Source organism: Haliaeetus albicilla, chromosome 25 (genome assembly GCF_947461875.1).
Source record: "Haliaeetus albicilla chromosome 25, bHalAlb1.1, whole genome shotgun sequence".
NCBI lineage: Eukaryota > Metazoa > Chordata > Aves > Accipitriformes > Accipitridae > Haliaeetus > Haliaeetus albicilla.
This window is the reverse complement of record NC_091507.1, coordinates 11,131,865-11,154,265: the sequence shown is the minus strand read 5'-3', so window position 1 is coordinate 11,154,265 and position 22,401 is coordinate 11,131,865. Positions and strand designations below refer to the sequence as shown.

General features: G+C 38.9%; 1 protein-coding gene across 2 annotated transcripts in view; it reads left to right on the top strand.

The window, feature by feature from the left end:
- The window catches only part of GABRG3 (gamma-aminobutyric acid type A receptor subunit gamma3), a 337,645-nt gene that overhangs the window by 150,724 nt on the left and 164,520 nt on the right, over nt 1–22,401 (top strand). The window lies entirely within an intron of this gene.

The following is a 22,401-nucleotide window of genomic DNA, read 5'->3' as shown; positions in this document are numbered from 1 at the left end:
TGGGCTTTTCTTCCAGACAGAGTGGGCAGTAATTTACAAAGGAGTTAGCTAGTTCATGGCTGATTCATTACATGCTGAGGCATTAAATATTGAGCAATTTTACATAATTAACAGAATTCCTAAATTGCATGCAGGCAGGTTCCTCAGCCAGTCACAGCTGATTATGCTTCAGTTACTGATGAACTGTAGCACTAAAAAAAATGATCAGCTTCTTCCCAGGATTGTTTTCACAAGTAAGTGTCTGTCATGATGCAGCCATTCCAGCAGCGTGCTTATTTAGCTACTTAACTGATTTTACACTCAGAGCTGCAAGATATTGTTGGAGGAATAGTTCACTCATTTCCCACAAAGTTTTATTAAGAAGAATGCTGCCATTATATTTTATCTATTATGTGTATCTATTTTAATGTCTTCTTGCATATCAGGTTTCATTACTCTTCATGGTTTCTGTTATTTGTTTTGCAAACACACAAGTCAATAAATAATTATGAATAATGTAGGTCACCCATGAGAGCTGAGGGGGAGAAATGATCGTCGAGTTGTTCTTTTCCTGGAAAATCAGAGAGAAGTGTTTGAGCAGTGAAAGCCTCCAAGGTAAAATATGCCCTTTGCTCAAAATTTCTGACATGCCAGCAGCTGTTCCGGCAAAGAGACCTTTGAGGTAGGACCAGTTCCGGGAGGTCCGTCATCCAGGCATGCTGTTACCCTCTGCAGCTGGAGCCCGCAGGCGCTCGTGCAGCCCTGGTGAAGAGCCAGGCGTGATGCTTCCTCCCTGTGCCCCCCTGCTCCATGTTCAGACCCTGCTCCTGGGGACCACGGTCCCCCTCAAGGAGCCGTTGCTGGCAGCTGTGCCTGGGGAAAGCTGCAGCCTTACCAAATCCGTACATCCCTCCTCTCTGACAGTGCTGCAGACAGGCTTGCAGGATGTATTGAGAAATACAATTCCTGACTCAAAGCGTTAAAAAAAATCAATCACTCTGAATGAATGCCTTGCCTGCGCGCTGCTGTTTTGAAAGCATTGTTGTACATCCAGTGAAACTGCTGCAGGAGGCTTCCCTGCGGGACGAGGCTTCCCTCCCTCTCGTTAAAGGTGAGCAGTGTCTCCCACTCTGACTTTCTGCCTGCTAGCCAGGTGCCAGTCCCCTGGGTTGCCCTCCCTGCCTGCTGTCATTCAGCAGTGCCGGTGGGGTGCCATTCACAATGACCAAATGTACTCCATTGTCATTTGACTCGTAATATTTGCTGAGGGAGCTGCTTTGAGATATGGAAAGCAACCTAAGAAATTCTGATATTGAAGAAAATACCCATAAAATCAATCCTCTTAATCCTGCAAATTAGCATGAAATGTAACAACTTGCATTCAGACCTAAATCTTGGATAAATATTTATTAATTTAAAATTAATATTTATGAATCCAAGACTTAGTCTGAAGACAGCTAAGACAATTTGAGTTTGGCTGCTCAGGTTGTTGCTATTCAGCTTTGCCAACTTACTTATGCTTGTCTTTTTTTTAGAAGTGTTGAACTTTAAAGCCTACACTGGTGCCTAGCATGATACTGGCATATCTTCAAATCAGAGATAAGTCAGTAGGATAAAAATAAACCAGACTGTTTTCTTGACTTGAATATTGTAATCCATGGTATAATATTATTCCCTTTTCTCTGTTAGAGATCTGAATTATCAATGACCCAAAGGCTTTTTTATTCATTAAAATAATTGGTTTTACCTTTCTATTCTTCTAAGGCCAGTGAATTTAAAATTCTTATAATTTTGCCTAAATGAAAACATATATTATGCAGTAGGGAGAAAGATGCATATGTGATTAGTCTATGATTATCTTGCTGTTAAAATAAATCTAAACAAATGGGATTTTTATTGTTCTAGTGCAGACTATCTGGATGGTAAATTATTCTAAATTGGTCATAAGCCACAGCCCATTCAAGTTTGTTCAGAGAGCCCAGGCAAATGTGTGGCTTTTATTATTTTTAAATATAGTTAGTTTTTTTCATTCTTGATGGCTTTTTCTGGTTATAGGTAATAAATGCAGCTATATATTACTGCTTTGTGTACCTGACATGTCAGCATGGTATTCTTTAAAGCACCAATGATAGGATTTGATTTGAATTTTTAATAACTGAGCACCTTGCAGAAGCCACTGTAAGTAAATGATGGCTAAAATTAGAGAGACACATAAAGTGAACTCAGTGTCAATTCGTCTTTGAAGTCCAGATGCCTACTGTGAGAGGCAACAGTGTGTGACCATAGGATGAATAGAGAGTCTATGCTACTTTAATGATGGAGAAAGAGCAGTGCATATGTGTATATATATACACACAGAGAGATTCACTACTATGTTGAGAAGATGTGAGTACAGATCTTGAGTTGACTTTAGGGCACCTTCTTCGGAGAAGGTGAAGCAATGAAGAAGCAGAGGCAGCAACTTCAGCCGCCTCAGCTGGATTTGGCACTGCTGCTGTGCCTTCCCACTAGCTGCTGTGCCTTTCCACTAGCTGCTGTGTTCAGACCTGGCACGATTCATGCATCATGTCTGCGACAGTCAATGTGTGGTGGCCTAGAGTGAATGAGACCTGCACTCCTTTTTGCAGGTCCATCACCTTCCAGAAGCAGCAACTGCTTCTCTGTTAAACAATCTGAACTAACTGGATCCCCTTTATTCAGTTGCCAGTATAGCAGAAAATAGTATTCTGCTGCATTAAGAAGTTCATTTGGTTTGCTCTGCAGTTAGAAAGTTTTATCTGAGCTAGCATGAGAAGCAGCAGATCTGAGGTTGGTAAGGTGAGAGAGGGTGACTGAAGGGGACCAAGCCCAGATCTTTTCAGGACTTTAATAACTTAACAGTATTCTTTAATCTAGTAGAAATGAAAACTAACTGCTTGTTACTAATTAGTTAGTAATATTTACATTCTGCAGCAGGTTATGATGCTTCTATAACCTAAAAAGCAATGTTATGTGTTTGGTTATCTTATTATGTAAATTAAATATGTTTTTTTCAGGGGGAGATGAAAACATAACACATAGCACTCCTATAGTGTTCAACTGGAAGGAACAGTCTTGTGCATGCTTAGAAGCTGGTTAATTTAGTGTCTTAAAATGCCCCTCTGCTGTTAGAGGGGTTAGAATAAAGGAAAATAATTTCACCAGTGTGGACCAGTTAGCAAAATGTAGTAACTCACATTTTGCTATGGAAGTACAAAACTAGTTATCCAAGCCTAAAATACCAAGCTTTGGAATTACTGCTTTCTCTGCCAGACTGTAGCCGGATGGGGTAGAGAAGTTGTCTGCTATCGAGTATGGGTGTTGCCTGTACAGACAAGCCTGTAAGGTTTGGCATAGTGGTTGCAATAGGTCGCGTGGATAAATGGGTGATATTTTGTTATATTATATGGAAGATACCAATCTCATTCAGTTCCCAGTTTTGCTACAAGTGACCTTGTAAGTTTTCGTTTACCAGACAAATAAGTTAATGATGTTACTTCCGAAGGCCAGGGAGAAAATATTCTCATAGAAATGTTTTCTACTGGAAAATGTTGATTCAACTAAATCAAGGCCTTATGAGGGAATATAACTTTTTTTAAAAAGGAGTTTTGGCAAAATATTATCAAGGTTTTCAATGTTCCTGACAGATTTTTAATGTATCAAAATAAGAAGTTTATAGATAAACTATTTCTAGAAGGCTGAAAAAATTATTTTGGAATATTTTGCTCTGTGAACGATTCCGATATTTTGATTTTTTCTTACTGATTCATGATGCATACAGGGTTTAATACCTTAGAGTTTTGAAATACATGGACAGTATAATTTCTGGCCAACCCTGGCTAACTGTGCAATGGTACTTGATAGCAGAGGCACTGACATACATACATACTAAATATAATTCTGAATTAAACAGCTGAGGCTACTCCCGACCTAATTTCCTAATTCAGTGTGCTTCCTTCATGGAAATAAACAGTTCCAAAATGGAAGTCTCCATGAAACTATCCCATGGAGATGAGTCCTGTTCTGTTAACAAGCTCCATGAAGCGCTGACTTGTACATAAAATTATAGTTTCCATCATAACTCAGAATCAGATAAATCCTTGCCTTAAGCTAATCAGAGATCAATAATGAGAAAGAAATGTAATGAAGGAATTTTAGAGGGAGCACTTGTATTGCCAGGATACTCCTCTGAGGAGATGTTGGCAGTCTTCAAAGTGTGGCACAAAGCCTGAGCAACTCAGTCCTGTATTGCTGCCTGTTGCTGCAGCTCCAGCAAGTACAGTGGAACTCGGTATTACCCTCCAGTGCCAGATTTAATGTAAGGTGTTTCCTCCTTTGCCTTGGAAACCACCGTATGCCTGGAAAATTGTTGGATTAGGCACTGATACACAACTGACCTTTTTGGCTGATGCTTTTTTGTTTAGAAGGACTTACAGTGGGGACTTCTCACAGGTTTGTGGACACAGATTTCTTCATGAGGGCCGTTCTGTTCTTCTGTAACTGACAGTTCAAGTAACACAAGTATGATCTTCTTCAGGTACTTTTCTCCCTGCTGTTGCCCTGCAGCCAGGGAAGCTTGCATGGGCTTCCTCCTGCAGTAAATGCTCCTACTGTGAATTCAGCTGTTCCCAGTCATGAGTGAGAGTCACGGACATCTATGCCAGTGAGCAGGACTTCTGCCTCTGGGCTGTCGCAGCGCTCCATTGAGTCCCCCACTTTCTCCATAGTGCTGCCGTTCCTCGGAGAGTAGGGGAGCTGCTGGCTTATGATTTGGTTTTATTTTCCTCAGTGGGGTTCTCCCTAGCAATGTTCATTGTTTTATTATCTGGCCTATTTCATGTAATACACTTGCTACCTCTAAAATGTATAGAGTTCTGTGCTATTTGTTAGTCCAGTTGAGAGCTATAACCCAAATAGGAAAATGCCTGGATGCTTTCTAGACTTCTCTTCATGCCCATATTCCAAATGGAGTAAAGACACTGAAGAAAACCCTGAAATACATACTTCATATATAAAGTGAAATGACTCCAAATGTTAATTCAGTGTTAAATAGACCAAAAGATATAAAGTTGGGTGCCCAAATTTTGGCACATGACATCATATTTATGCAGCCAGATGCATAGTCCAGTCTTCAAAAGTATGCACCACTTTTCTATCAGTTATCAGCAATTGCTTCTCATGTGATACGTCAATGCCTCACAACTCTGAAAAGCAAGATTCTTACTTGGTGTGTAACTATTGCTATAGGACCTATACACAGGCAGCAAAGCCTGAAAACACTGTTCACAGATTTACACTTAAACATTTTCCAGGAAGCTTATGGGGAATATTATGTTTGCATCAAACAACAGTGTCTTATTCTGTAAATATAAGAGAATAAGAGAATATAAACATGGACTTAGTTACGCACATGTGTAAGGAAATGGCAGCATTCAAATTGCAACCTCAGTAATAATTCTCTCCAATAATTTCATTGTGATAGTATGTGGTTCAACATCTCCTCTTCCTGCAACTTTCATGCTATTTCCAGCCAATACCAAATATGAATTAGCTCTATGGTATACATAGTTTCAGTAATTTTTCTATTCCTATCATATCAGCAGAATTTTTCCATCTTTATGGACAGAGCTGTGCATAAATCTTCTGTAAGAATTTTAACACTCTGGTCAGAAGATGTGTACTAAGAATTTTCACTGAAGCAGTGCCTCCTTATTAAGGCAAAATCTGATTTATTTTTTTGTTTTAACCAAAACAAAAAGGTCTTCCGGTAGAATCTTGGATAAAAGGCAAATTTGTATAACTTGATTGAAACCTAAGTATGCTTCGGGTAGCTGGTACACATGGAAATTTTTAACTGATGATACTCTGATACTATTGACCTCTGTCATACTTGAACAAGTAGAATTCGTGTCTTGCGGGTACAGTGGGGGAAATGAGAACAAGGACACCTTTGTTCTTGAATATACGAGAAGAGCTTGTGATGCTATAAGCAAAGTAATTATTGTATGTGAAAAAAGGTCAAATATTGGGGTTTTGGTCACAAAAATATTTTTACACTAATGCTTCTGGACAGTATTTTTGTTCATTTGGTAGACAAAACAAGTAATGATATAATGCTTTTAGTCATCTTGTAATGTTCATCCCTGCTCTCAGCTTTCATCTGCCGTGCACAGTTGGCAACTGATGCTCAGGCACTCTATACAGTGAGGTTCTCTTCAGCCACATACTTTACAAGCATAGCACTGCTGTTGAAAAAGTAATCATGTGCAGGGTAATATTTCAAGGGCTCCTAATCGAAAAAGGAGAACTAATTTCCACTGGGTCACTTATATCCATTGTGCGAATTATGGTTTGAAGGGAGTTTGTTATGTTTTCCCAAATCATTCTAGAGAGATCTGTTATAAAATCTCTGCTCTTCTTTTAATCCACAGAGGACCCATAACTGATAGTTTGGAAGGTCCTTCTGGAGACTGCCTTTTGCAGGATAAGCAGCCCTTTTATATAATTCATTGATCAGTCTGATAACAAATTTTTTGTCAGAGCTGGCAAGTTTGCAACAGAGCAGTTCTAATTTGTGGCACTGAAGTGAATGCTTGGAGTAAACCTAACAAATGACGTCAAGAAAATGTATGACATTAACTGCTTCAGAGGTAACACTGCCTTTGCAAATGCAGACGTAGGCACTGCTGTAAGAGTGTGGCAAATTTTTCACAAGGTGATTCAATTTGAAATTGAGTCTTTGGTAATAGAAAAAAAAGTCAGGTTTGATTCTGAGCTATGTATTTTGTACCTTAAATTGTTATTTAATGCCTACCATAGCGATTCATTTTTTCCAAATGTACTGATCGATATTAAGATCTTAATATCAGAAATCATTATGTAGTACTTCAGAATTATTGTACTTGTTGCATCAAAAATACATATGGTACATGTAGAAAACAAGGACAGTTAGGCTGTTTCTCTCATTTTGTACCAAGCTGCCATCTCAGTAGAACAGACATTTTAAATCCTTTTTAGCAACATATAGAGGATAAATAATAGTATTCTGGCACATGAGACATTTCACTGAGTTGGTATGGTTTTATCAGCTATCTGTCCCAAAGCCAAAGGTCACACTGAGCATACACAGGATATTGTTACACATGAGATGTATTGTTTGGTTTTGTTTTTTGTTTTTGTTTTTTTTTTCAGAGCTGTACTACAAATAAGCTGTTTTAAATAGATATTACTGATTAGGTAGCTGATCTTAATGAAATTAAATAGTTTGAGACTGACAGATCCCTTTTCTATGATAACATTTTTGAGAGAGGGAACCAATTAGCATGATGCACTGGCAGTGCTGTTCAGAGTGTGGCCACTGTTTAACAAAACGAAATGCAATCCTGCCTCTGCTTCCTACAAACATGGAGAAATACAACACTCTGGTATGCTCTTTAACCTTTCGACAAATATAAGACAATAACAAATAAAGAACAGCTCGATAGTGGAAGATAGACTGTTGTTGCAAATACATAAAGATACAAATCTTACCTCACAATCAAGAAATGACAGGAAGGGCAGGATAAAAAGGCAAAGGAAGGCATAGATACATTATTGTAAATTCTTGGTTCTTGTTTAGAGGCAACTTCGTGCCACTGATCACCACCCTGCGGGCCCAACCATTCAGCCAGTTTTCAACCCACCTCGCTGTCTGCTCGTCCAGCCCAAACATCAACAGCTCATCTGTGAGGGTCTTGTGGGAGACAGTGTCAAAGGCCTCACCGAAGTCCAGGTAGACACTGCTGTCCCTTCATCTACCAGGCCAGTCATGTCATTGCAGAAGTTTATCAAGTTGGTCAAGCATGTCTTCCCCTTGGTGAACCCATGCTGACTGCTCCTGATGATTTTCCTGTTGTTCATACGCCTGGAAGTGGTTTCCAGGACTAACTATTCCATCACCTTTCCAGGGATCGAGGTGAGACTGACCAGCCTTTATGTAGTTCCCTGGTTCCTCCTTCTTGCTTGTCTTGGAGATAGGAGTAACTTTTGCTTTCCTCCAGTCTTTGGGCACTTTTCCCAATCACCATGATTGATCAACGATTATCCAGAGTGGCCTTGCAATCACATCTGCCAGCTCCCTCAGCTCTCATGGGTCCTGCTGTTCTGCCAGCCTCTTACTCTTGGCCTGGCAACCTCTGCTGTCTTACACTCGCTGCAGCAGTTAGTGAACACCAGTCTGCACCATTTCATAATCAGTTCAAGGGCTGAGTTTTTGCAGACTTTTGAGGGCATCTAAGGGCACTGCACTCCTGCAGAATTCAGTGGGGTTTGAAGGTGCACAGACCTTCTCCATGGACAGACCTCTAAAACAACACTTGCTTTTGCTTGAGCTGGAGCTTGATTCTAGCAGAGAGGTGTAACCTTCAAACATACAAATTCAGACTCTGTGCTAGTGTAAAATGACATAGTAACTGTTTTATCTTCAACTGATAAATTAAAAAGGAAGATCTCTAGTGATAGCTAAGCCTGCAGTGCAGTCTTAAGATATATTTTGCAATTTTACTAGTTCCTATATAGGTTGCGGTCATCTAGAAACTGTTTAAAAGCAGATAGAAGAAAAAAATTGCTCAGTATGTAAAAGACGAAAAAAGAATAGCACCACTATTTGAGAACCTGAGCATAACAAATTTTAAACAGCTTTACAAATGATATAGCATATTTCTGCAGTAGTCCAGAGACAGAACATTGATATATCCAGTGAATTTATAGAATGGAGAAATACCCTGATAAAAATAGAAACTGAGCACAAGAGGTTCAGAATGGAACTTGGATTTCTGAATCGAACATGTAATGAAAATTCTTACTAGGTATCTTAAATTCTGTCCATTGTGCTTTATGAATATCAGTTAGAAAAAGAAAAATAATGTTTATCTTATGCTGGGAGAAAAGAAGGAAGAAAATCTGAGTGAATGTGGGGGGGTTTATGCATAATGGGACCATTGATTCAACTTACTTTTATCAAACATGAAGTCTCCATAGGTTTTGCAGAAGCAAGAATGCTTTATATATGTCTTCAGTTATCGTTGCTGTTTTGGTAAAACCCAAAGAATTTACTTGTACATTTTTTGATAGAAATTCGAGTCTCTCTAAATCCAAAACTGCTACCATTTTTCTCAGAAATCTCTTCATGTCCTACTCTTATCCTTCATTTTCTAGCATTTGTCAAAACCATGTGCTTATCAGTCAATATTTTACTCTGATTTGTCAGATTTATCAGTTTATTGGTATGAAAGTCAGTATTTACCTGCAACAACACGGCAGTATACATATATTTTGGAATACCTGTATGCACAGTCACAGTGATTGCTCTATGCTGTATAACACTGTAAATAGCAAAGAGTGAATATCCTCTGCAACACCTGGTGTGATGCAATGATCTCAGTGAAACTGTGTAAGTCAAAAGTTAATGGAAGTTCTTTCAGTCAAGTTCTTTTCCCCATTTTCTCTTTCGCCTGGTTGGGAGTGTTGCAATGAAGTTTTGCTGGATTCTGCTAAAGTGTAATCTGAAAGAACTGTCCTCCACCCACAGTGCATGGAAATAAAAGAATGTGCAGGTTGGAAAAGACAGGATATTTGCTTTTTGCTCTGTAGCTAAGGCCTCAGCACTTCAGAGACATGATTGCAAAGAAAGTCCTGTTTACTGCCAGCAGAGAAAATTGTCTATTTTGGACAGATTCTTCACTTCAGGAAATTCAGCTGCAAGGATCTAGAAAATGTCTACAAGAACATACAGACTGTGATTTGGGTTTGTTGTTTGTTTGTTTGTTTTGTTTTCTTTTGGTCACAGTTTGGGCAGATATGCAGCATAGATAAAGGTATGTTTTGTAACACAAAGCTACCCTTCTTGCAACTTTTGTGTTCTTGATCCAAGTCGCAAGAACTTCTCTCAAGAGTATGCAAGAACTTTCTTCATAACATTAAATAAGATAATGTTGCTATTATAACTTCATACTCAGAAATGGCTGCACTTTTCTGACTGAAATAAAAACAATAATTATGAAGTCGGTCTGAGTCATTTACTTGACATTGATACTGCTTTTGGTGTATGTACTGAAAATAGATTTCTATAATGGGACAAGTCAGATCCCATAATGTCTGGTGACATTAAGAACCTCACCTGCAATATACTAAAACGATTTTGATGTGGAAACTCTTAACCACATAATAGAACTGTATTTCCTAATAAATTTATCTAAAATGCACCTTGTTTGACTCCCAGATTTGGGGCTTTTAGCATTATAATTCTGGGGCTATAATTTAGACCAACCTTATGCTGAGTTGTCCATGTGGTTCCTAATGTTCATTATAAGCCTTCCTTATCCATCAGTGTGTAGCATACAAGTCACTTGGGTGCATATCTGAAAATATTTCTGGCAGGAGTGGGGGCTTGCTTGTGATTAATAGATTTAATATTTGGGTCCCTGATAGGAATGGAGATGATGTATCAGTTTATTAATATAGTTCTAACATGGGTGTCGTCTGTGGCAGCAGGTGTTACACTTTGATAATTTACTTTGTTTGCTTGCTATTCATCTTGATCAGTTTAGGCTGTTTGCCATTTGATTACATTATCTTTTGATCTACTTCAGAATTCTTACCCATGTAAATGTATTTTAATGTCACATCAGCTTTGTGCCCTTATTTCTAATTTCTTTAGTTTTCTCTGTAAAAATATGACTGAACTGTATCAAATGCCAAGTTTCACTCAACTGGCTTGAATGGCTTTTTTATTTCAGTCTTTGTTATGAGAAATAATTGATTTCTAAAATAATATGGAAACCTTCAAGGTGTGGTGTAAATGTGCCCTTTTTCTGCTACATTTCCTGATCTATTGCAATGCCTGTCAAATTTAAATGAGAGGTCTTAGGAGCTGTGGCATTCATTCCAGGCTTGGGCATCACCTCTCTGTGGGAACGTAATCCGTATGCTCGACTGCCTCCCAACCCACCCAAACACCAGGAAAGTTCTGAGATTCATTCCCATTTCAGTATTTTAAACAGGTACTATTCTGAGTTCTGGGGTACCTAAATTAACAAAACACTCGATGGAAGAGGGCGTGCTTTGAAGCACCAACTTTTGCATAGCCCTAAATACCTCTGTGAAACTGGAAGTCAGGGCCAGAAAGTGCTTTCTTAGACAGGGTTGGAGAGCTAAGATAGAAGAACAAAGCTTTAGCATGTTATTTTCCTTTTTTATCCAGCAGCTGTCTGATGTGAAGTGCGTAAACTATTGCTTGTCTCCCACTTTTCAGCTAACTTTGCAAGTAGCAGTAGATGGCAGTCAAAGCAACTTTTTTTCTTGTTCTCCAGGCTCTGTGAAACTCATCTTTCTAGCGACACAATGACACATCTTCAACGGGAGGGGTGAAATGTGCTGCCATCCAGAACATTCTTCTCCCTCAGCCTGTACCCAACAATATTCTGTTCTGAGATGTGGGAGCTTGGGGTTCAAACCCCTTTGGCTATCACCTGTCACCTCAGCTATCACCTCAGGCCCCTCAGGCTATCTCCTGAGGTGACTCACCTGTCTCCTCAGCTAACAAGGGCCCTGCTGAGTTTGCTCCATAGCATATCTTTAGGCATTTGGGGTGTCTCAAGCACCTCAGCAAATTTGGTCAGAGCTTTCCTGAGTTGTTCTCCTGAACTTAAGCTTCTTAGCTGTTAAAAGTATGATTTAGTTACATAAATGCTTTGAGAATTGTCCACGTGCCTTTGCTGAACCTCATCTAGATAAAGATTGTCATGCTTTGGAAAAAAACATCAGTTGTACATTGAGTCTTCATTCTTTAAGACACAATCATGATCGGTTTTCTTTAATTTTAGATGCATTGACCAGTATAGCACTGGCAACTGTCCAGAGTTTGTCCTCTGGGAGCCTTTTTTTTTTTTTAATTTGTAGAACTTCAAGTTTTTTTCTCACTTGCAGAGTAATTAGTGTTGGCTTATTATCAAAGAACATAACATCAGGTGGAACAGTTCCCATGTTTGCTGTTGTGATTGCTCAGTCTCATTCGCCTCCAAGCCACTCCTAAATCTGTGTATTGTAATAAGAACAAGATGAAAAGAACCTCAAATGAAGGTTCAGATGAGAAAATTCTTTGGTTTAATATTTGATCATTCATTTCTCCCAGACTGGTAATGCCACTTTAATTATGAAGGTCACTAAATTCAAATGAGCAGAGTTGCAGCAGGCGGCCATCTTGCAACTCTGATGAGTGTTCTTTATGGGTTTAGAGAAAGGGATAAACTGCATTAGGATTGCTCCTCAAGCTTTGTTCAGTCCGATGACAGCTGACTTATATGTATGTACGTATCAACTAGGACTGTCGGTTGTTTTTTTAAAAATTCATAATTAAAAATTCAGTTATTCAATAGCTTCTTTCAAGAATTCTCACATTCCTTAGTTTGTTTTCATGCAATTATTGCCTCCAGAACAATTTCAACCATCTTTCTCATGGCCTTCATTCCACATTTTAAGAATGAGAAGAATCTGGTTTGAACAATTTTTACTTTGGGTCCTTTGTTTTCATTCTTACTGTTATGCTAGGAAATTAAAAAGTAAGGATTCATGCAGGCTTCCATTAGCAAAAAGCTTGTCCACTTCTTTCATGTTGTTCACAAAGGACTGGTTTTTGGTATTGAAACTGCTATAATAACTTTTCCCTTTCTAGGCAATTGAAATGTATATTATGAATTGTTTCATGAAACACTTTTAAAGCAAAACTTCACAGCTGGGCATTATGAAATATGTTTTAGAGAATAACAGTGAAATAGAAAATTGCCATAGAAGAGATCTCTTTTTTCCTGTATTGGCATAAGTTGTTGCTGTATTAGATCTGAGTTTTTCTCTCCTGCTATAACAGCACCAAGTTTGAGATGCTCAGCTGAAGAAAACAGCATGAATGTGTATTGATATCAGGTAAAAATGGAAACCAGCGTTGGCCCTTGGACTTCCACATATCTTCTTGCTGGACTTCCAGTTCTCTGCTACTTAAGAGTTCAGCAGTGGGATAGACCAAGAAAGATTTGTCCTATTCTTCTGGTGAAAGGAAAGTTTAAAGTGGCTAAGAAAAGCTCAGAAAACTTGTGCTGAAAAGCCTCCGAAGTTTATAATCTTTGCAGTGGAAAATGTTCAAGGTTGGAGAATTTTTAGCAGGATTCAGAAAGAAATACTGTAAGATCCTGAGCAAAACATTTATTTTCATCTTCCTTTTACTGAAATTGGGAAAAAGAAAAACAAAATAGAAATAAAAATAAAACCTCTACCAATTTAAGAACAGTATTCAGAAATGAAAGAAATGCAGACTGAATAAACCAAAATACAGTGAGTTAGAGAAATCTGGCTGGGTCAATATCATTGTTTCTCTTCTGTCAGTAAATAACGCAAGGAAAAAAATACCAGCAAAAAGACTGCTCTATAGTTAATTACCAGTGACCTTCACTGTTGGGCAAAGGATCGGCCTGAGTCCGTGTGCCACAGAAAGCGACATACAAGCATTATATTGACCCCATGACTTTCCCCTATAGCGTCCCCCTGCATAAATGTGTCCAAAGAAAACAAACAGAACCTCCACAGCCTCTTCTGTCTGAGAGAAACCGGTGCTTTCCCTTCAGCTCCTGGTGAAATTTCCAGCTGCGCAGCGCTGATGGCAGTGCCTGCCCTGAGCCCTCGGCCAAAGGACGGGTGGGTGTCTGAGCGGGGCCGTGGGCCGGGGGGATGCAGGGTGGGAGAAGGGGGACTGAGGTTGAGTGGTTACCGCAGCAACGGGGAGGGGACCAGCGGGGGGAGCAGAGGTGGGAGTGTTTCCATGGCAACTGATGGAGCGCCTTCCTCACTTGGGCTGGGGATGCTGCTGTCCTCACCAATAATTACCTGCTTGGTGCTGGGGGATTTGAGCACAACGTACCAGGAGTGCCTGTGTTATCACCTCCATATATTACCTATTTCATTTCTAGTTAGAAAGTGAAACTGCACTGGAGATAAAATGTTTTTCCCATGCAAGCTACACCCATTTTAATCTCTTTTGGTTGATGACAGTATAACCAGTTCACACGTAGTAGCAGAATTACTTTTTATTCTTTCCAATATGGTGTAAAAACCTATATTCCAGTATCAGTTATTAATTCTGTAGTGCTAGAAGAGATGCTGAGTTAGGGAGTGAGTTTGTCTTACACATCATTACATGACTATATTTCATTTTCCTTAATGAGCTTTGCAAGATAGATCTTACAATTTCTTGTTTAGGTTCTTTCATTATTTTTTTTTCCTAATGATATTAGGTATTGAAAATTTCTGGTAGGCTCCTTTTGAATCTCCCCAACTGGGGAATGATAGTTTGTGAATGCGAGAGGAATGTGCTCATATAAAACTGATAGGAACAGCCTGGACTCCTGAAATTGCTATCAGTGAATGGCAATCAGCCATCTGCTATTTCATCTGGTGTCACTTTTCCCTCATACTAGGGACAATGAAGAAATACCAGTGTCAATAGGTGATTTAATATGAGTCTCATGTGGACTGAAATGTAGGGAGAGCTGGAATTTGATCAACTTTGTCTTGAAAAGTAGGGTCTTAAAGGGAGACAGAACTATTGAGTGTCAAACCAGCTAACACAAGAAGGCTCGGTAGGAAGTATGACCTGGATGAGAGGAGCCCAGGGATTACCTTGGAACCACCCACAAAACTAGACCAAAAAAAAAAAAAAATTGCCCAAGAGGTGAAGAAACTGAGGCAAGGATAGGCCTCCAGATACTTACCCTATTGAAATGTCTCTGTGCTTGCGTTGTGAAGCCTACATGAAGCCTAAAGACATTTGCCTGCTGTATTTTCCTATGAAGAGGTGAGCTGTGAACCAGAGTGTCCTCAGCTTGGCAATGTGGGAAGGCTAGGGTCAGCCTGCTGAAGGCAGCCAGCACAGTCTTATGGGCTATATATTTCAAAGATGGAGTCTCAGCCTCCCCTCAAAGCATGCTTCCAGCAGTGCAGAAGCAGAGAGGGGTCTGGTTTTGCCTGAGCCAGCAGTGCAGAGGGGTGCAGGGCTCCCCCAGCTCCTCTGGAGGCCAAGAGCAAGAAAGGCTTGAGCACAGCTGAGACTCTCATTACAGAGTATCTCTCTGTGCTTATGTGGCAAGACAGTCTTGTTCTCATTTTTAGCGCGGTTAAACATTTGCATTTCCCTCAAATGCAAATGAGGGCTGTTACAAATAAGCTTTTTCTACTACTTTGTGCACAGTTGGCTTTTTCGTGCATCATTTTGTTTAATGACAGTAACACCTATTCACATACTGTGGATACAGGATATAACTCACTGTTGCTTCATTTATTTACGTGATTTCTGTCATTCAGCCCTTTAAGCTTTCCTTTTGGATCCTATTTGTGTTGTAATGAATTTAGACTTTGTGACCCAGGTATGTCTATTCTGCTAAATCAAAGATGTCCAGGGACCAATACTTGTCCCCAAGACTGAGTGGCACCAGTTGGTGTATGTCTACATTTGTTAGTTTTGGCTGCCTCGGTGGCAGATTCACCCTGGAAGGAACAGGGTAAGGAAGTCAGCTGGCAATGAAGCAAGGTGAATGACTGGGTGTGCGGTGCTTGAGCTATGTCTGTAGTCTCCCCTTACTCCGCTGAGGGGATTCAATCACTGAGTTAGTGCTTCTTTTGAGGAAAAGCACATCAAATGCAGAATTTTATTTATTTATTTTATTTATTTATTTATTTATTTTGACCCTTGAAATTGTTCACTGATGGGTGGCAGGATGATTTCAAATGGGAGAGGGTTTGAAAGAATGGGGTTTAAATCCCTGGTGAGCTGTAGATTTCCTGCACAACCCTGGAGAAGACAATGATGCCCTCAATATCTCAGCTTCTGAAAAAGAAAAAAGAAGGTTATAACTTTTTTCTCCCACCCAGAGTGTTGTAAGGATAAGAGAGCAACTTTCTGGGACACTTGGATACTGTAGTAGAGTGGTATGTGGGTTCTTAAGATATAACATAGCCTCAGGAGATATCCTGAAAATGACACTGGAGGGGAACAGTTGGAACAGGACTTTCACCCCTCTGATTTTGCCACCTGCCTCCTTACAAAGTGCTCATTACCATCTTTACCCTCGCCCATGATTCTGCTTGAGACCCTCACTGTACCTGCAGCTTCAGCCTGAGATAGGTGTCTGTTTTTTCATCACTGCCCTTTCTCCTGTTCCTTTACAGCTGCTCTTGTGCTAAAAGTGACAGTACACATAAAAACATCATGGTAACCTCTGCTTTTCTAGCTTGACAATGGCATAAAAGATGTTTCAAAATGTTCTTCTGCTTCTTTGGCCAAAAAGTCCTCTCTCCATCATTAAAACAAACTCTTTAATACCGAGATTATGTGCATAAACTCATTGTTTGCAGTCTTTGAGAGTGCATTTATTTTCATGAGCGGGGATTTTAGCTTCTGTTTTGAATAAGCTAACAGCTCAAGAGCTAAGCTTATAAAGTTGATACATCTTTTGTTGTAATACATGAATACTATTGAGTATCTTTATAATTTGTTTTATATTTTTTTCAGATATCAAGTATTCTTAAGAGACCTTAATAGTGTACTTTATTACATTAAGTATAGTAATTAACATACATTCACAGGCTTTTAATTTTCTCTTTCTTTGTTTCTTCTCTTCAGTGATTATTCATTTTTAATTCTTTACTATTTCCACAGGAGTTAAGCTTGTCCTTGTGCATTTGTCTTACTAAATTCACAAGTTAACAACCTGTGTTTCTTACCACATCGAATTATGCATTTGGAATCTCTCTTTCTCGCTCACACAGTCTCTCAAATAAAACCCAACCTGTCTGCTGTCTTAGTAAAGCCTTAAATTACAGGTCAGAGTGGGCACTGTAATTTCTCTGTCAATCCCAACAACACTGTTTCTTCCACCAGCAATCTCCTTAGGAGTGACTATTCTGATTAGCATTTCGAGTTACATTGTCCACCAGATAACAGTGACCAAAAGTCTACCCACTGCCATGTAGCACCCACCTCTACTTCCCCTGTGACTTTCTTGCATGCTTTGGACATCCCTTTTTCTAAAATGGCCCAATTTAAGACCATATAGTTATGGGTCATCAAAGACAAGATGTTCTCCTCAGGCCTTGTCTGCCACAGGACATGAACCCTAGCCCTCTTGACACACCGAGAGAAGAGGCTGTGGTAGTGCAGTTGTGTCACAATCATAGCAATCAGGATGTCTGTGGGAATGCTCTAAGAGAAACAGAAGCCAACAGAAGAGTCCCAGAAGAAATGTAAAGCAGCAATATTTGGCAAAAATGAAGAGTCTCCCACCAAAAGGGATGGGAAGAGAATAGATCTACAGCTGGTTTTCTAAAGTGAGCCACATGCTTTCTAATTTCATACTGTGTTTCTGATTATGGAATGGTTGATCAAACCAGAAGAGATAATCCACCAGTGCAGAGTGAGGAGGAGACATGAAGGGATCTCAGGGGATGGGCCAAGACAAACATCTCCAGCCTTTCCTGTAACTAAATGGAAAAGTCACCTGGAATACAGCAGGACTAGAGCTAGCCTCCAAGGAGCCAAAATAGGCAAAGTGAGACAGATAAATGTTTTCTCAGGGAAAGGAAATGCTACATGATAATTTCATGTTTTGTTTTTAGTGTGAAGTTAGCTGTCTGTCACTCTTTATAGTAGCAAGAAATCAGTGGAATAATCTCCTAAAGCAGCCAGAGGGCAACACTGTAGTGAAGAAGGCGAGCTTCTGTCCTCCTTGCTCCCAGACTCCTGCTGAAGCAGTGATGAGAAGAGCTTTTTTTTTTTTTTTTTCACTCAAAGCATTCAGCTATGGAGACAGTGACTGCTTGCTGAAATATTTTGCCAGTGTTAGCCTGAGTAGCCATTTAATCTATGGTGACAATCTCAGTGTTGACTTTGCTTCTTTCATTGTGTTTTCTCCATGTAACGATCGTGCTTGTAACTTTATGAAAGTATCAAAGCAAATTCTCACAAAAGAGCAAGTTATTCAAAGTATTCTAGACATAAAACAGTTTGGAAAGTTTTCAAAGTTATATATTTTACTACCACTGTAAACCTGATCATTCTGTGTTTTGGTTTGTATATTTATTTTGGGGGGCTTTTGAAGGTACAGCCTTAATGCTGCTGGAAAAGATAAACTCAGATTAAGAAAAGTAAAAAGCTCAAAAGTGGAGAACTGTTTCCTGAGCTCTTCCACCTCTCAGAGACTATTAGGAATAAGGGTAGAAGCTGGATGGGGAGCAGGAGCACAGACAGTAGAAACAAAGGAGGCTGGTGGAGAATGGGAAGGTGAGCCATGATATGCTGTCTCTTAGGCCCCAAAACCCAGTGTTTTACGTAGTGTGAGGTAAATCCCGCCCCCCCCCCCCCAATCTGGCTCCTGAGCAGCCTCTGAAAACATGAAGCTCCAGACTGGCAGAGTTATTTCAGGGAAAGTTACAAACAGCCCTAGTGGTGCTACTCTGCTCATCCCAAGCCATGCTGAAAGCAAGACAAACTTTCAGGACATGCGTGTGAGAAGGCTTGCCTTGGTCTTGATGATACCACAAGAGTTTTGAATATATACTGCATATGAAATACACTCTTTATTTTACCAGGTTTTCTCCAGCAGACTTCATTTCTTTTTCTGCATTATTTCCACAAAATGAGAGTGTGTAGGATTCAAAATTGCTTTGCTGGAAAACGGTAGACCATTCTACTACTTTCAGTTCCTTCCCACAGGATATCTGAGAGCTTTTTACCAATTTTTAAAACTAGAATGCAAGTTGCACACAGGATGCAAAAACAACCAGTACCTGTGAAAGAGTAATGCTAAGGTAACATTTTAAGCCTTCCAGGGCTCTCCTGGAATCACAGTAATTCCTGGCTTTTTATAATCTATATACTGTGCAGTCTGGGGAACAATCATCACACTTCATGCAGCAATTGCTGTGGGAATATTTCTTTCCATCAAGATCAAAACTAGCCATGAGCATGGCCTATACCTCTTCAAATGATCAAAAGCCTGTTCAGAATATGCACCACTGGACAAAGGACAATTCTCTTCCCCTTCTAACCCACTTCTTCAGCATAAGATATGAGAATCATGGAAGCTAAAGGTGGACTGTGCTCCCTAGAATTAATTTTGGTGTTTTGATATCGGGCCTGTGAATGTTCTGGTTCAGGAAGAGGGAACCACTCTTCCCGTTCTTCAGGGAGTATTTCTTCTTTCATTCTTTTGTCACACAACTAAAGGGGTGAGTGAACCAATCAGACAGCCCTTTGCAGGGTAATCTTTGGCAATTTGGTTGTTGATTAAACTTTGCTTTCAGTGGTAAGCTGGGCTGGAAAAAAATATTCTGTTGTTGAAAATAAACTTCAAACTCTGAAAAGATTACCCTCTTTTAATGTTCTTCAAGTGCACAAAATTGCAGACTAAATAAACAGATATCATGGGTGTTGCTTTAATGTTTGCGACATTTCCTATTAAAACACAGTATCTCAAAGCCTTCATTTTGTACTTTTAATCCAAGCATGGCAAGGGCATAAAGATAGAACATTTCCAGGCACGTTCACCTGTGGTCTATGGCTGAGTGCAGGAAGAGGGAGACTCCCACCCTTCAGAGATTTTGCTCTCAGTTCTTTCCTGTTTCTCTGAACAGCCCTGTCCCATGTCCCAAACTTAAACCGTAATGCTTAACATTTCCGTGACACTGTTTGCTTGTAAAGTGTTCTACCATTATTAATTTTTTTAAGCGTACTTGATAGTGAATGGTTTGGACTGAAATATAAAAGGGAAGTTTAATACTTATTTCCAGAACAGTTTAAGACTTACAAATAGGATTGCCCACTTTGGTGCAGTAAAGCCTTTTGGTAACCACAGGAGACTTTATCCCCTACACAGTTTATTAGACTAGTTTAAAGCTTATGGAACAGTGTTTCTTATGTGTTGGCATGATATACAAGGGGTGAGCAGCGAACAGAATAATCATAATCTCAACTGGACTCTAATTATTTAGATATTTTTAGTTGATTGAGTATAGGCCTCATACAAATCCCAGTAATAGCTTTAATCAAAGAGTCTCCTTCCATCAACAATCAAGATATAGGCTCTACAATGAAAAAAAATTAACATTTTGGAAGAGTTAGAGAAATAATGCTGAATAGATCAGAAAAGATAGCAATAATTGCCAGCATAGGAAAATGGAGTCTTGAGGTGATGGTGCATTATTTAGTAGGCAATAGTAAGAATCTGGAAAGTATCATGCAAGAAATTCTTGCATTTTTTCCAAGGACAAGACTCTTGATGTTGTTGTTGTTCTTACTGTTGTAACATTGTGAAAATGCAGAAAATGAGAAGGCTGCAGCAAAAGCAACAAAGGTGTACCATACTATTACCTGTAGTCATTCAAATAGATCACCCAATTGTGACAGCCAATTAAATTGTATTTTCCGGGATTAACCTACATCTAAAATGATATATCACGATAGGAGAAAAGCTTCATGTTTTTTCAACAACATGTTAGCTCCTCTTTTGACTGAGCAAACAAGGAAAGACTTGGCTGAAAAGCATGTATTTTTCTCTGTGACTACAGATGTTTCAAACAATGGCACTTTCAAGGTGTTTCCAATCATTAATCATTCCTACACAGCTGAAGAGGAAATAATTCACTGCTGGCTTGATTATTTTCAAGTCACTAATGAAACCACATTAGGAATATTTGAAAATGTAAAAAATATGCTAAAATCAAGTAGTTGGAACCCTGACTATGTACAGTTACTTGCAGCTAATACTGTTGTTAACTCTGGCTTATGTCCCCCTGTCCACAAATCGATAGAAAGTAGGAAAGAAAAATAATCTCTAGCTTATTGCTCTGTACATAACGACAAAACAGAAAAATACCGTCTGATTAAATCATCATTTGATTCAGAAAAAAAATCACTTTCCCTCATCTTATTCAGTCATTTTTCTCCCAAAGTTTCAGATTTAAAGGAGAGCTTATAAATTTTGAATGGGAAGAAATGTTCTCCATGAGACAATTACTTGCATACTGTACAGGTAAAAGGACCATAATCTGTTTTCTTGGTTTTAGAAGTTACTTTTGGAAGTTAAGTGGGCATTGTCAAGTGCCAATTTTAAAATCCCATTTTCAAAGATAACCTCATTGGAGGTGATTGATAGAGAGGTTTTCAGTGACAGAATGTTACTTTTTTTCAGATTGTACTGAGTGGTTCTTGCAAGTATAAGTCTTGCAAGTAGAACAAACTGGGTTTTTACACGATGAAATGTATAAGATAATGCATGCATTTAAGGGTAAGTTGCAAAAAAGAGCTGAGAAAAAAAAAGAAAACAAAGACATTTCACTCAGAGGTACATATTAGCTGCCAGAAGCAAGGCTTTATATTTTCATATGATCAAACAATACAAATAAACTGATTTAATTTTACTGAAAAGCATTAGTTTTTCCAGAAACAGTAAAAACTATTGATAATTTAAAATTTCTTAAAAGGCCTGATGTTATGTAGTTAGATTCAGCTGAGTACTTGCATATATCAGAAATCTTTGACTGGGAAATATTATCATATTCTAGTTTCACATTCTTGCTCTTTCAATTTCTTAAAATTGTTTAGTTTATTTAAAAAAAACATTTTCCTTATCTAATCAGATTTGGACAGATTGTGGAATCCTCAAGCAGATTCCATTTCAATGAAGTTTTTAAGTGCAGGGAATTTAACGTGTAACATGCTTTATGAATTTACTTTTAAAGCCAAACATAATGAATTCTACTAAAATTCATAATAAATTATTCTTCTATCAATCCCTTCAAGTTCATAAGTGAATTTTGCATCAGAGAAATTTAATATTATTTCAGAAATATGTGATGTACTAAAGGAAATAATATTTCCTTAGAATTTCCCTTCCTGTTAACATGTAGACGTATTTTTCCCCTTAGGATTGGCCCTTACTTCTTCTCAAAGGAGAATGTCTTTTTGGAAGTGTGGCTGCTCTGGAGTGTAGCTTCAGTTAACACATCCAGGCACAGTGTGAATATGTGGTATGAGTAGGAAAAATCTTGCGTCTATTTTTGTAGTGGGGCAAATTAGGTGCCTATAAGACTAGAAAACTTAGTGACAGAACACTTTACTGTACATGATCTTGGGATCACTTCATGGAGAACAGTTTCACCTTTCTGCTGCTGGGAAGAAGTCTTATTGAAAATTTTGCTGGTTTTTATTTGTTCCTGTGTTCATTATAGTAGTCAATGGTTACTGACAAAAAATAAAAAGGAAAAGAAAGAATCAGAAGGATATCAACAAAGTTTATGGTAGAGTGGTAGAACAGAACATAAAGAATA